We start from the raw sequence: 12,659 nt of genomic DNA on the forward strand, positions 1-12,659 counted from the left end.
CTCAATTGACTGAGCCATCCAGGTGCCCCAAGTTCTTTTTCATTGTAGTAAGGACACTTAATGTGACAAATTTAACAAACTTTTAAAGTGTAAATATAGTGCTGTTAATTACAGGCACGATATTGTACAGCAGATCTCTAGAATTTATCATTCTGCCTAACTGAAACTTACATTTTTTAACTTTTATTCATATGTTTACATACAAAAATTTTTAGTTTAATGTAGGCAAATATGTCAATTACCATTGTTTTTATTTATTATGGTTTATAATTTGACATAGAGTTCTTATTTTTATTATTAATAATGCTTCCATGGGGCACCTGGGTGGCTCAGTCGGTTAAGTGTCTGACTTCAGCTCAGGTCATGATCTCACAGTCTGTGGGTTTGAGCCCCGTGTCGGGGTCTGTGCTGCAGCTCAGAGCCTGGAGCCTGCTTTGGATTTTGTGTCTCCCTCTCTCTCTGCCCCTCCCCCAACTTGCACTCCATTTCTCAAAATAAAATAAAGACATAAAAAAATTTTTAAGTAATGCTTCCAGCATCAGTATTTAAATAAATGAATTTTTCTACTGGTTTGAAAATTTAACATATTTCATATTCTGATTACATTAAAGTCTGTTCTTGACATTTTTATTCAGATTTATTAATCTAACTGATTTGGTGCCAATCACATGCCGTTTTGGTTATCACGGCTTTGTTTTAAATTCAAGTCTTCAGTAGTGTCTGCATATCTTACTCTTGTTTTTAAAAAAGAAACGAATACCATTACCCCCTTTTTTGTTCTTCCATCACACTTTCGTATGACTTTAAGTTCCAAAAACTGTTTTGAAGTCACATAATGGAACTGAAGTAAACATTTAAATTAATAGGATAAAATTAGCGTCTTCACAATATTCACAGTTCCCATCCTGGAACATGGTATACATTTATTTAATCAACACCCTTTATTATGTCTCAAGTAAAGTGTATTGGCTGTTCACATAGGTTCTACACTCTTCTGGTTCATTTTTATTAGTCTATGAACACCCAGAATTTTTTTTTCTTTTTTTTAATTAGGTAGGCTCCATGCCCAATACATGGGGCTAAAACTCATGAGCCTGAGATCAAGAGTTGCATGCTCCATCGACTGAGCCAGCTATGCATCCCCTGAACATCCAGAAAATATTTTTGAGACACTTTCATGGACCAGGCAATGAGCTAATATATTCCTGGGTAAAGTTTTGCTACTAATGTGTATGAAAACTGTTCTCTACAATATATTGTGATCATTGCTGATAAACAACAGAGTTCCTTATTTTTATATCCATTTTAAACATATTTAATTTGTTAATCTTAATACTTTTGAGTTATCTCAAGTTATCTGGATTACAAATCAAGTTATCTATAAATAATGTTAATTTTGCACCATTCTTTCAAATATTGTAACTTCAAATTTGTATGTCTTTATTTTTTTTCAAGTTTATGTATTTTGAGAGAGAGGGAGTACAAGTGGGAGAGGGCTAGAAGGAGAGGGAGAGAGACACAGAGAGACAGAGAGAGAGAGAGAGAGAGAGAGAGAGAGAGAGAGAGAGAGAATCCCAAGCAGGCTCTGCAGTGACAGCGCAGAGCTGGATGCAGGGCTTGAACCCACAAACAGAGATAATGATCTGAGCCAAAACCAAGAGTTGGACACTTAACCGACTGAGACACCTAGGCACCCCAAATTTGTATTTCTTTATAGAATTTGGTAATGGATTTCAGAATAGGATAATATATTAGTAAGCCTAGAATTAACCTTTAATTCAAATTTTCATTATATTATGTATGTGTTTTCTCTATTTTACTTGATTTTTAATTATGAGAGCTTTATTTCATTAGACTTTTCAAGGAAGCAACTTTTGATATTAACCTATCATTTTTGTGATGGTTTTTCAAACTGTTAAACTCTCCCTTTGCCTTATTATTTATGCCTATGTTTTCCTTAGTAGTTATTCTGTGCACTTAAAAAATATTTCAAATAGGACACTTAATGATTTCATTTTCTTTCTTCCTATTTTAATAGTGAAGGTTTTTAAGGGATGAATTTTCTAATTATATGTATGGATACATTACCTAAATTTGGGGTGTTCAAAATGACATAGTTTTTTAATTTCTAATAACAGATTTCATCTCTGACCATGAGCTACCAGCCTTCTTTGTACAAACAAATTTTTTCAAATTCCTTTCTGTGTTAGAAATTACACTGGTGGCTCCTAATGAATCATGCTCCCAGGATTGAAGCTTGGGATGGTTCTCTCCCATATTGATTCTGGACTTGCACATGAACTTTGGCCATGCATCAACATGCATGATGTGAACAGAAGGTTGACAAGCAATTGTACACTGGGACTCATCTTCTTGGAACTCAGTCTCCATTCTGTTCTCCTGAAGGGAGAGGACACATGGAAATACATTCTCTGAAGGATAAGATACCACATGGAGGGCAAAGGTAGCCTGGTCACGTTCCCAGCTGACACTATGTGGAGTAATGAGCCAGCCAGTCAACCAAAAGAATCATAAAAAATAATAAATGCTGTTATTTTAAGCCAGTAAGTGTTGAGAGTGTTTGCTATGGAACAATAGAAAACAGAAATTTTTTTCTGTTTAAACTTGATCTGACTCGATATTTTTCTGCTTAGCCAAGTTTCAGAGAAGAGTTTTGAGAAGGAAGATACTTTTGTCTCCATGTATCAAACATGCCACCCCACCAAGAAGGCAGTAATGTCTACAGTTAAATGTGCATTGGAAAGGCTTTTTTTCCTCTCTTGTTTTCTGGTGCAAATGAATCTTTGCATCATTTCAGTATCATTTTGTTACTGAGCCAATAGAAACATAGGACATGATTTATTAAATATCAATATTCTCAGCATCCTCATATGTAATTTCTAAATCATATCTACTTTTGAAAATACAAGATAACATGCATAACATTTAACCAATGGGTGATTAACTTGTTGTGAGTTACAGACCTTTGTAAATAAACGAGAAATTTGTGCACCCTCTCCTCAGAAAAACACAACCTCACAAAGAAATTATTACATACAATTTCAGCAGTTTCATGGACTCATTAAGGAAAATATGTAGTGATTTTCAAATACAGTTTAACCAACTAATCTGTCCTCAGATAAAAGCTTACCGGGAAGCAACAAAAACAGAGCTTCAACTCTGTTGAAGCAACAGTGGTGCCTGATAACCCACCTGTTGCCTACATTCTTCCATTTGCCTACCCCACACCACATCCCTCCACAGAGCATAGTTTATAAATCAATGTCTTAAAATGACACGATAAAATTAAATACCTAGAAGAAAGATAAATAAATATGAAGGGGCTGGAGCCAGAGAATTTCTGACACAAACTAAGAGCAAGTATACAATAAGGACAGACTGGATTCATTGTTGCAGTAAAGGTAAAAGAAAATACTGTGTGAATCACTGTGGCCAGAGGCTCAACATAAGACAGCAAATCACCTGCCGCTTTAAAAGAAGTTGGATGGCTACTCCAATTAGTTTTATGTGTCAACTTGGCTAAACCATAAAGCCCAGATATTTGGTTATACTTTTTTCTGGATGTTTCTGTGAGGGTGGTTTTGGAGGAGATTCACATTTAAATTGTTAGACTAAGTAAAGCAGTTGAACTCATCCAATCAGTTGAAGGTTTAAATAGAACAAAAGGCTGGCCCTCCCAGAGTATGAGAGATTTCTGCCTGACAACCTTCAAACTGGGACCTTAGTTCTTCATGGTGTTTTATTGGGTTTTGAGTGTGTGTGTGTGGGGGGGGGGGGGGTGGGAGGTGTTTGTGGGTTGTGGTTGTTGTTGTTGTTGTTGTTGTTTTGGTGAAAAAATTTATATTTAGATTTAGCCAGCTGGACACAGTTTAGATGATCCCAATTTTGTTGGCAACATCCAAAACATCACAGTCAGGAGCCAGTCAAACATATGCCCTCTTTCCTCCATGGGGCTTGATCAGAGTGTTGACCTTGGCCATGTCAATGTCATAGAGCTTCTTCACAGCCTGTTTGATCTGGTGCTTGTTGGCCTTGACATCCACAATGAACACAAGAGTGTTGTTGTCTTCTATTTTCTTCACGGCTGACTCAGTAGTCAGGGGAAATTTGATGATGCCATAGTGGTCAAGCTTATTTCTCCTGGGGGCACGTCCAGAATATTTGGGATGCCTTCTTAGATACAGTGTCTCTGAAGGAATGTAGGTGACAGGAAGATCTTTTTTTGTGTGACTGTGGATGCCTTCCAGGACTGCTTTCTTGGCCTTCAAAGCCTTTGCTTTGGCTTCAGCTTTGGGAGGGGCAGGGGCTTCCTATTTTGCTTTCCGCACCATCTTCATGAAAGCCACTCTTCCTGGTTTTATGGAGGCTTCCAGCCTTTGGACTGGAATGGGCTTTACAGATTTTGGATTTGCTAGCTTCTATAATCTCATGAGCCAATTTCTTATCAGAAATCTCCTTGTATATACTACATACTATACATATGCAGATATAAAATAAAGAGCCCTGGAGAACCCTAATACAACTATATATCCCAGTGTCCAGGACAGACTAGGTTTATGCCTGTGCTCCAACTATAAATATTAATAGCTCCCCTTTTCACTCACATACGCATCTAGGTTTTGTGGTTTTTTTTAATTTCATTTTTGGTTTTTGTTTTGTTTTCACAAAGCAGGGAGAGATCGTGTTTGTCTGAAATGTGTTACAAAAGGGGACCAGTGTGGGCCCCGCCCCGGTGGGTCATCTGTTTGTTGAGGGCTGTCTTGAGCACAGCAAGCGGCAAACCCACTGGGGACTGGAGACAAAAGCACCAGTGGGTGTGGAAGCACCTGGGATGTCAGCGTGGACATACGAAAGGGTTCACTGGCTGAGAAGAGGTGGTTGCTCACCCAGGCCAGGCTATTCCTTCCAGAGCCAGTGGAGGCTGGTGGGGGCCGGTGCCAGTATGGCCTGATTTCGTGCCCCCTTCCAGCTTTGCCCTGCCCCTCGGGCCTGTGGAGGATAAATTATCTGGGCATCCATGGGAAGTCCTGGCTCTCACGAGGTTTGTTCTGTGGGCACAGCAGTATCAAAATGTCCTTGTTTCTCTTAAGGTCAGTAGGTTACACCTTAAGTAACCTGGCAGCACTAGTAACCCCCGAGTAAGCCACAAGGGTGACAGGACGTGGTACTTAAATAACCAGAAAAAGAAAACATATTAGGTCAAGGCAGGAGTTCTTGTTAAATTAACAAAATTCTCAAAATCATTTCTTTCTCAAAGTCAGACTAACCACAATGGTTTAATGAAAATGCTTCACCTCAGATAGACGGAAAAGCAAACTTTGTCTCACATTCACCTTTTCCTCCACACAAGTGGATCTAAAGTTCTAAAGCCTTAAAATATATTACCATTTAAGTTCCATCCTATAGGATTATATCTTCACACTTTGGTTCTTTTTCCAATTAATGGTCCATTTGTGAAATGCATATGTAGTTATTTCGGCTCTGTATGGCTCATTAGAGAGCCTTCTCAGTGATGGGTTTCATTCCCCTTGGTCTGATATGAATGAATTCATTAAGGACATACTATAAAATAACTAATAAAGTAAATTTTGAACATTTAAAAAGAAGTAATATAGCACAACTTACCTTCCTTAAAAAATAATTTAATCTGTTGTGGCTGTTTTAAAGATTTGAATTCAAGAGAAAATTCTTTACAAGTGGTTTTTATTATAACTTGGAACCTGACTCCTCATTCAAATGTGCATATTAATGTCTAATGCATATCAGAGTAACTCCTGTGGGAAGAATAAATGTGTTAGACTGTGCAAGTATAAAGAAGTAAGAATAAACATGAAAACTGGCAGAGGGTCAGATGGGAGGAACCTCCACTCTATTTATCCTTCCCTGAGTAATTTCCCAGTTTGCAAGAAACTATTGTCCCATTTAAATAGTAGAGCTGATCATGATTTAGTCTGACTTGTGGATAAAATCCTGTGTAAATGTGTTGCTCATTTGAATTGAATCAACTGAATCAATTGAAAAATTCAATCCTTTTTTACTTTTACTTTTCTGTTGTTTCAAGGAGGGGCCAGATTGCACTGATTAAAGAGGGATTTCTTTAGCAAAACTCTCCTACTTTAGACACACTGACAGTTTAATATTGAGAAAAAAAATCCAGATTTTTCATTGGCAAGCAAAAATTAGTTTTTTTCCTCCTCTATTAACAACAAGAAGTTAACAGTAATTAACAGAAAAATATTAAATAAAAAAAAAGTAACTGCCATAAGTGCTACCTATACATATGAATTGTATAAGACACATTAAAAGCAAGCTTAGGTTGTTAGTTGACAAGTCGTGAGACTGCTCATTTGACCACCAGTGCTATCACTTACAGGTAAATAATTCAACTGTGTACCAAGACCTGGAGATGTCTTTCACTGCTTTAGACCATAAAACACGATTACCAAGGTGTCGATTGTAAGGCAAACTCCCTCAAATTCACATACGTGCTGTTAGATCAAGCTTCACATCAATCTAACATCTAAAATTCAAGTTCAAACCATATAGACAATAGTAAACAAAACCAGGCATATCATCTTAAAGTACAATGCTAACAAACTTTTGAAGAAATTGAAATTACCCTTTCCAACTTATATTTTACTGTCTTATTGCTACTGAGCTCAGATAGATATTTTTTAAATGAGTATTTCAGTATTGATGATAGGTTCTCTTGTTTTCATATTGCCAAATCACATGTAATTGAAAGAGAGACATGAGATATAGATGAAAAAGTCTATTATTCTTAGCTGAATACTATGATGGTTGTGGAAGAATGTAATAACAAAATATAACAACATATTAGTAATTCCATGATTTTTATGAAATGTGCATCAAAACAGACTTCAAAAGGTCTAAAGTAGACCATAAATAAACAACATGAGATAGTTTTCAATTTGTTCAGGTGGGATTAGGTTTTTAATTGATAGGATGGTGAGTTATAAAGTTATAAAGAGTCATCTAAGGAGGGAGTTAAGTTGGCCATTTAAAAACATTGTCAGATTTTTTAATCTCTAAATTTGTGTGTGTTTTCTCTGTCTTACATTTCTCATCTCCTCTTTCAGCTATTTACAGCAAGGCATCCAGTCTTGTGTGGCATGAATAAACTATACTCCTAGCAATGCATTACATAACTCTTGCACGGAAGCATATTTTAAAAATATTTAAAATACTTATATTCTAAGTATTTATTATTATATTATTTACTTATTTACTTATAAATAAGTATTTATTATTATAAAATACTTATATTCTAAGTATATAATCGGCCAGCAAGAAGGCCGATTCATGGATGTAAGAATCAGGGACAGTTGATAAAGTGGGGTCACTCCTAATATTAGCCAACTGGGGCAAGATAGAATGCAATAGGGAAGGTCTTTGTTTAAAAGTAAAAATGCATACTAACTTGATACTTTGTTTATAGAAACAGGAACACAATGGCAAAAAGAAAAGAAAAATGACTGATGGCTTGGCTTTGGAGCTCACTGCAAAGGATTCCTCAAATTGAGTAATCTCTCAAAGGAAAATCTATAAAATCAGCTAAAAAAAAATAGCTGAACTTACTCCAAGTATTAGTGTTAAACAAGGTGGTACAAGTATAACATGGCTCTATTTACCACACCCGAGAAAGTCGCCAGGTGATTTAGTCCAAGTGTCTTACATAGAGGGATGTGGCTAGGGAGCAGAGCTTTCAACCCCCAATTTTTACTCACAAATGTTCTTGGGATTTGTAGTAAGCAAATGCAGTGGATGGGGAGTTGACAAAACAGTAAAATAAATAGGAACAAAGCAAGTCCTAGGGCAAGGGCAAGCATCTCTCTTGCTGGGCTAAAATAACATAGGACCCTGAACTATGGGGAAGTGAGGTCCTCATGAGACACTGACAGAAAGAACTGCTAAGACTGACTCTAGTTAGAGTAAAGCCCAGGAAGGTGCATGTAAGTTCAGCAGCGTTTGCAATGGCTCAGTTCCTGTGTGAAGCCAGGAAACCTAATAATGACTCTGCATTGATCATTTGTAGGTCCTTTTACTGGCTTTTCCCAGATATCAGGCTTCTTGGGAAACTTTTCTTGGGATCAGCTGTCAGAGATTATTCTTTTTGAAAACCCTCTCCTTTATATATTTTTGTCCTAAAACCATATACATATACACACACATAGAGAGAAAGATATTTTCCATATTATTTTTCCATATTTCTATAAGCATCTATGGAAATATTTGCTTCTGCCAAAGACAGAAGACAACATATCAAAGTCTTTGACCCATCAAATGACAAGTTTCGTCTTGTGTTTCATCTATTCTGCAAACCTACTTCTCCTTTCTCATTTCTGTGCAAACTCTTTTCTGTCTACTCATATCCTTTAAGAAATAGTGCTTATTGGCCCTTAAAATTCAGTATGAATGAATGAAGATAAATTCCCTTTTGGCTTAATATTCAAATCCAACTAAGATGAAGAAATAGTTGCATTCCTCTAATGCAACAGAGAGAGGAAGAGAGAGAGAAATATGAACATCGATAACCTGCCACATATTTACTCAACTCTCCATAGCGCCTACATGCAATAAATATTAAAACAATAGATAATATTCTATGTTTGAGAACCCAAACTTTGCTTCCCTGGGTTGTCATTCAGAACAGAATAGAGCCGTGGTCTTCGTAGTACATTTCCAAAGTTAAATTCAGACTCCTGGGGGCGCCTGGGTGGCTCAGTTGGTTAAGCGGCCGACTTCGGCTCAGGTCATGATCTCACTGTCAGCGAGTTCGAGCCCCACGTCGGGCTCTGTGCTGACAGCTCACAGCCTGGAGCCTGTTTCAGATTCTGTGTCTCCATCTCTCTGACCCTCCCCCGCTCATGCTCTGTCTGTCTCTGTCTCAAAAATAAATAAACGTTAAAAAAAATTTTTTTTTAATAAAAAAAAAAATTCAGACTCTTGTTGTTCATAGGTGAAAACATGTTTCTCTGTAAGTTTGCATATCTTTTATCTCCCTATCTACCCTGTAACCACAGTACCAAAGTGAATCACACTTAGTACAAAGCATTACAGTGTGACTTTGAGAGCCAAAAGTGTCCTTGAGTCCTCCACGTAGAATGGCCGCAGTAGTGATAAGGATTTTTTAAACCTCCAAAGGGGGAATGAAACTCAGGAGCCTGAAGTATGGACTGCTAGAGTCCTTTCAACCTGTGCTTTCATTTAGTACATTTGCCTCTCAGCCAACACCAAAGAGGTAACAGTAAGACAATTTATCAAAGCTCTTACCCATCAAATGGCAAGTTTTAGAAAGAGCTTTATACCTCTTTGACAATTTTGCTCTAAATTTCTAAAACCATTTGTATGTCTCCCATGGGGAAGATAGGTCACTTACTTGATCCCTACTTTCAGTGTTTCTGAGTTATCCAAGGCTTCTCAATTTTCTTAGACCTTCAGAGTTCTGTAACTCTGATGGTCCAATGGCCCTGTGCCTCTGTAGCTGCTGAAGCCAATTTGCTACCACATTCCATTTCTCCCCTGACATCATCTTTGGTAAGTTTTCCTAAATTTAAAGCTCCATCATCTCACTGAGCTATACCAAAAATAAAAAGACTAAATAATAATAATAATAATTATTATTATTAATTAATTAATTTAAAGTAAACAAAGCTGTACCACTCTCCTGTCCCACCTACTTCATTCCCCCCGAATTTCAATATCCACTAGAAAAAGACTAGATTTGGGGCGCCTGGGTGGCGCAGTCGGTTAAGCGTCCAACTTCAGCCAGGTCACGATCTCGCGGTCCGTGAGTTCGAGCCCCTTGTCAGGCTCTGTGCTGTCAGCTCAGAGCTTGGAGCCTGTTTCCGATTCTGTGTCTCCCTCTCTCTCTGCTCCTCCCCCATTCATGCTCTGTCTCTCTCTGTCCCAAAAATAAATAAATAAATAAATTAAAAAAAAACGTTGGGAAAAAAAAAAAAAAAGAAAAAGACTAGATTTGAAAACTCCCTGACCGAACTGGATCTATGAAACTCTTGGCCCACTGACAGTAGACTTCATCCCATCTCTTCTGCACCGTTGCTTTCCACTAACTCTCCTCCCTCACTTTGTCCACATTTGTTTACTGCATAAAACACATTTATTTTCATTAACAGTCTCTGCCCTCTCGAATTAGGCTCAGATAACTGCAAAGTAAAATTAAGATATATTCAAGTTTTCAAAAACTATCAGCACTGCTCTCCTCTTTCACAAGAGATTGAGTGGAGAGTTTGGCAATATGAGGGTTATATACAATTAGGGTAGAAACACAGGTGTTGCCAAACATTAGTGCTGCAAAATATCATTTTTTAACAGTATCACCTATAGCCCTAGAGTGATATTATTTCCTTGTAAGCAAACATTTTTTTCAGTTAATCCCATACCGGATCATACCTCTGTCAATGTTTGTAATAAAGGTGAGCAGTTTGTTTTTGGCCCCAGGACGTGCTATAAGAAATAAAATGTGCAACCTCCACTGTGCCTTAGGGAAGCATTTAGACATCTGTACATTTTACATAGTCTTTCCTGTGTTGCTATACAAAGTATCACCTTGTCTTCTTCTTTGGTAGCTCTGGGGTAATAGACAAAGCTGGTTTTAAGTTATGAAATGCCAACTGGAGACCTCTCAAAGTGTTCTCAAATATAATTCAGTTCTTTGGAAATAGCGATATCAGTTCTTCCAAAATGTGATTTAATTACGTACTTACATAAAATGTCATCATCCTAGTACACTTGACATTTTTAACACATATTCTATTCCTGTCATCTATATCAATGACAAATGACAGAATAAAGGCATACTTAAAAATTATATCATCTGAGACATTTTATATAATTATGGGCAATTAGAATTTGTAAAACATTTAAATGAATTTAGCTTTTCTTTAAGAGCCCAGTAAGCTCATAACAAAGCTAAAGCAAGCACTGAACACTCAATCTATCAATCAAAAGGCGTGGTGAGGAGAAGTAGGCACTAGACTGAGTCACGGCACTGCCACTACGTCATCCTCCTCAAGATTATTTCTTCATCAGCAAGACTGGAGGGCTACATTAGAAGCTTTCTGATTCATAACCTCTTAATATTTACTGGGTATCCATGTGTCCAGAACTTACTAGATGCTATGAGGAAGGAGTCCAGACACCACTCTCATCTCGAGTTGCTTATAGTCTGTTTTTGTAAGAAAGAAGAAAAACAATAAAGGGCAATTCATAAACAATTACCAGAGTATTTACTATACAATGGATGGTAGCTGACCAGTTATCGGAACTTGAAAAAGGAGACAAAGAAGCAGCGGAAGCTTAAGAACATCCAGATTCTCTTCAGCTTAACCACAGCCTACTTTTCTTAGAAAACCCACTAGTAGATGAAATTACATCCAATTTGATATATATTTATTGCATATTTTCCACATGGTTAGTTAACGTATTTCAACATATGATTTTCCATCCTACTGAATTTCATCACTGTCAGTACTTCTAAACTTTGAATCTCAAGCTCTTTGGAGCCGTTCTTTAGACCTCTCTCCGGTGGTCTGGGCAGTCACTCAAGGTTACCCAGCAACAGAGTGGTGGAGGAGAGTTGGGATGCAGTTTCCTGACTCTTGGTTGAATTCTCCCCTAGGCCTGTGGCCTCTATTGCAACAGCCTCCCAGGTGAGCTCCCTCTCGGCAGTGTTTCCTGCATATCCTGCCACAATAAACCTCCTCAAATCAACTCCTCTCCCACAGATCCCATCAGACTGTACCAAGCAGCCTACGCAGTGAAGAACCTTAGAAATCATCTGATCCTATTCCTTTCCACCACGCAGAGACACAGCCAGTAGCAGGTGCAGAATGACAGGCTCCAGTGCTGGGAAGTGATTACTTAGTGTACTGACACTGGTGGGACTTCATTGCAAATTGGGACTTTTCCCACAATCAACCAACATAAATTCCCTCATTTATGAAATCGAAACATAATTCCTATCTTACAGGTTGTCATGCAAACTAAACCAGACAACATCTGTGCCTGCTATATAATAAGTGTTTAATATGATATTAGCCATATCTTTTTTATTCTATATTTTGATGCTTTGGCATCTGAGACCTTGCTGACCTGGGAGGCGCTGCCCCTCCCAGGGTGAGCTAATTCCCACAGGTAGCAACTACTTGCCTGTAAGGGCACCTTTCAGATGCAAACACAGTGCACACCCCACAAATCTAACCACTTTCTTTATCAGCTTTTCACATTTCAGGCCGCTTTTCACTACCTGCTAGAGCCAAATACCAATGTATGAGGGAGAACCTCTATGCCCCAAAGCCTGCTGACATCCAACTAACCAATCCTAAGGCTGCTTATCTTGCCTTACTCATCCCTTCCCACAATAAAGGATCTTGTCCATATTTCCCTCTTACTCCCTCTGACTTCTGACCAACCCTGGTACTTCCCCATGTGACTCCGTGTTGTATGCCATGTCTCCCATTTCTAAGGATCTATGGCTACAATAAACTGCTTCCTTTAGGACAGTCACTTTCGTACCTGCATGTCTTACCATACCTGATTAAAACAAATCCCAGCTACCCTTAAAACAAATGCATGTTTGTTTTCCCTTTTCTGAG

At 37.9% G+C, this 12,659-nt stretch overlaps 1 pseudogene; it reads right to left on the reverse strand.

Moving 5' to 3' along the window:
• Nucleotides 1-3,890: 3,890 nt before the first annotated feature.
• LOC106982513 (60S ribosomal protein L23a-like) overlaps nucleotides 3,891-12,659 on the reverse strand; it is a 174,540-nt pseudogene continuing 165,771 nt past the window's right edge.

The sequence above is a fragment of the Acinonyx jubatus genome, chromosome F2 (assembly GCF_027475565.1).
Source record: "Acinonyx jubatus isolate Ajub_Pintada_27869175 chromosome F2, VMU_Ajub_asm_v1.0, whole genome shotgun sequence".
NCBI lineage: Eukaryota > Metazoa > Chordata > Mammalia > Carnivora > Felidae > Acinonyx > Acinonyx jubatus.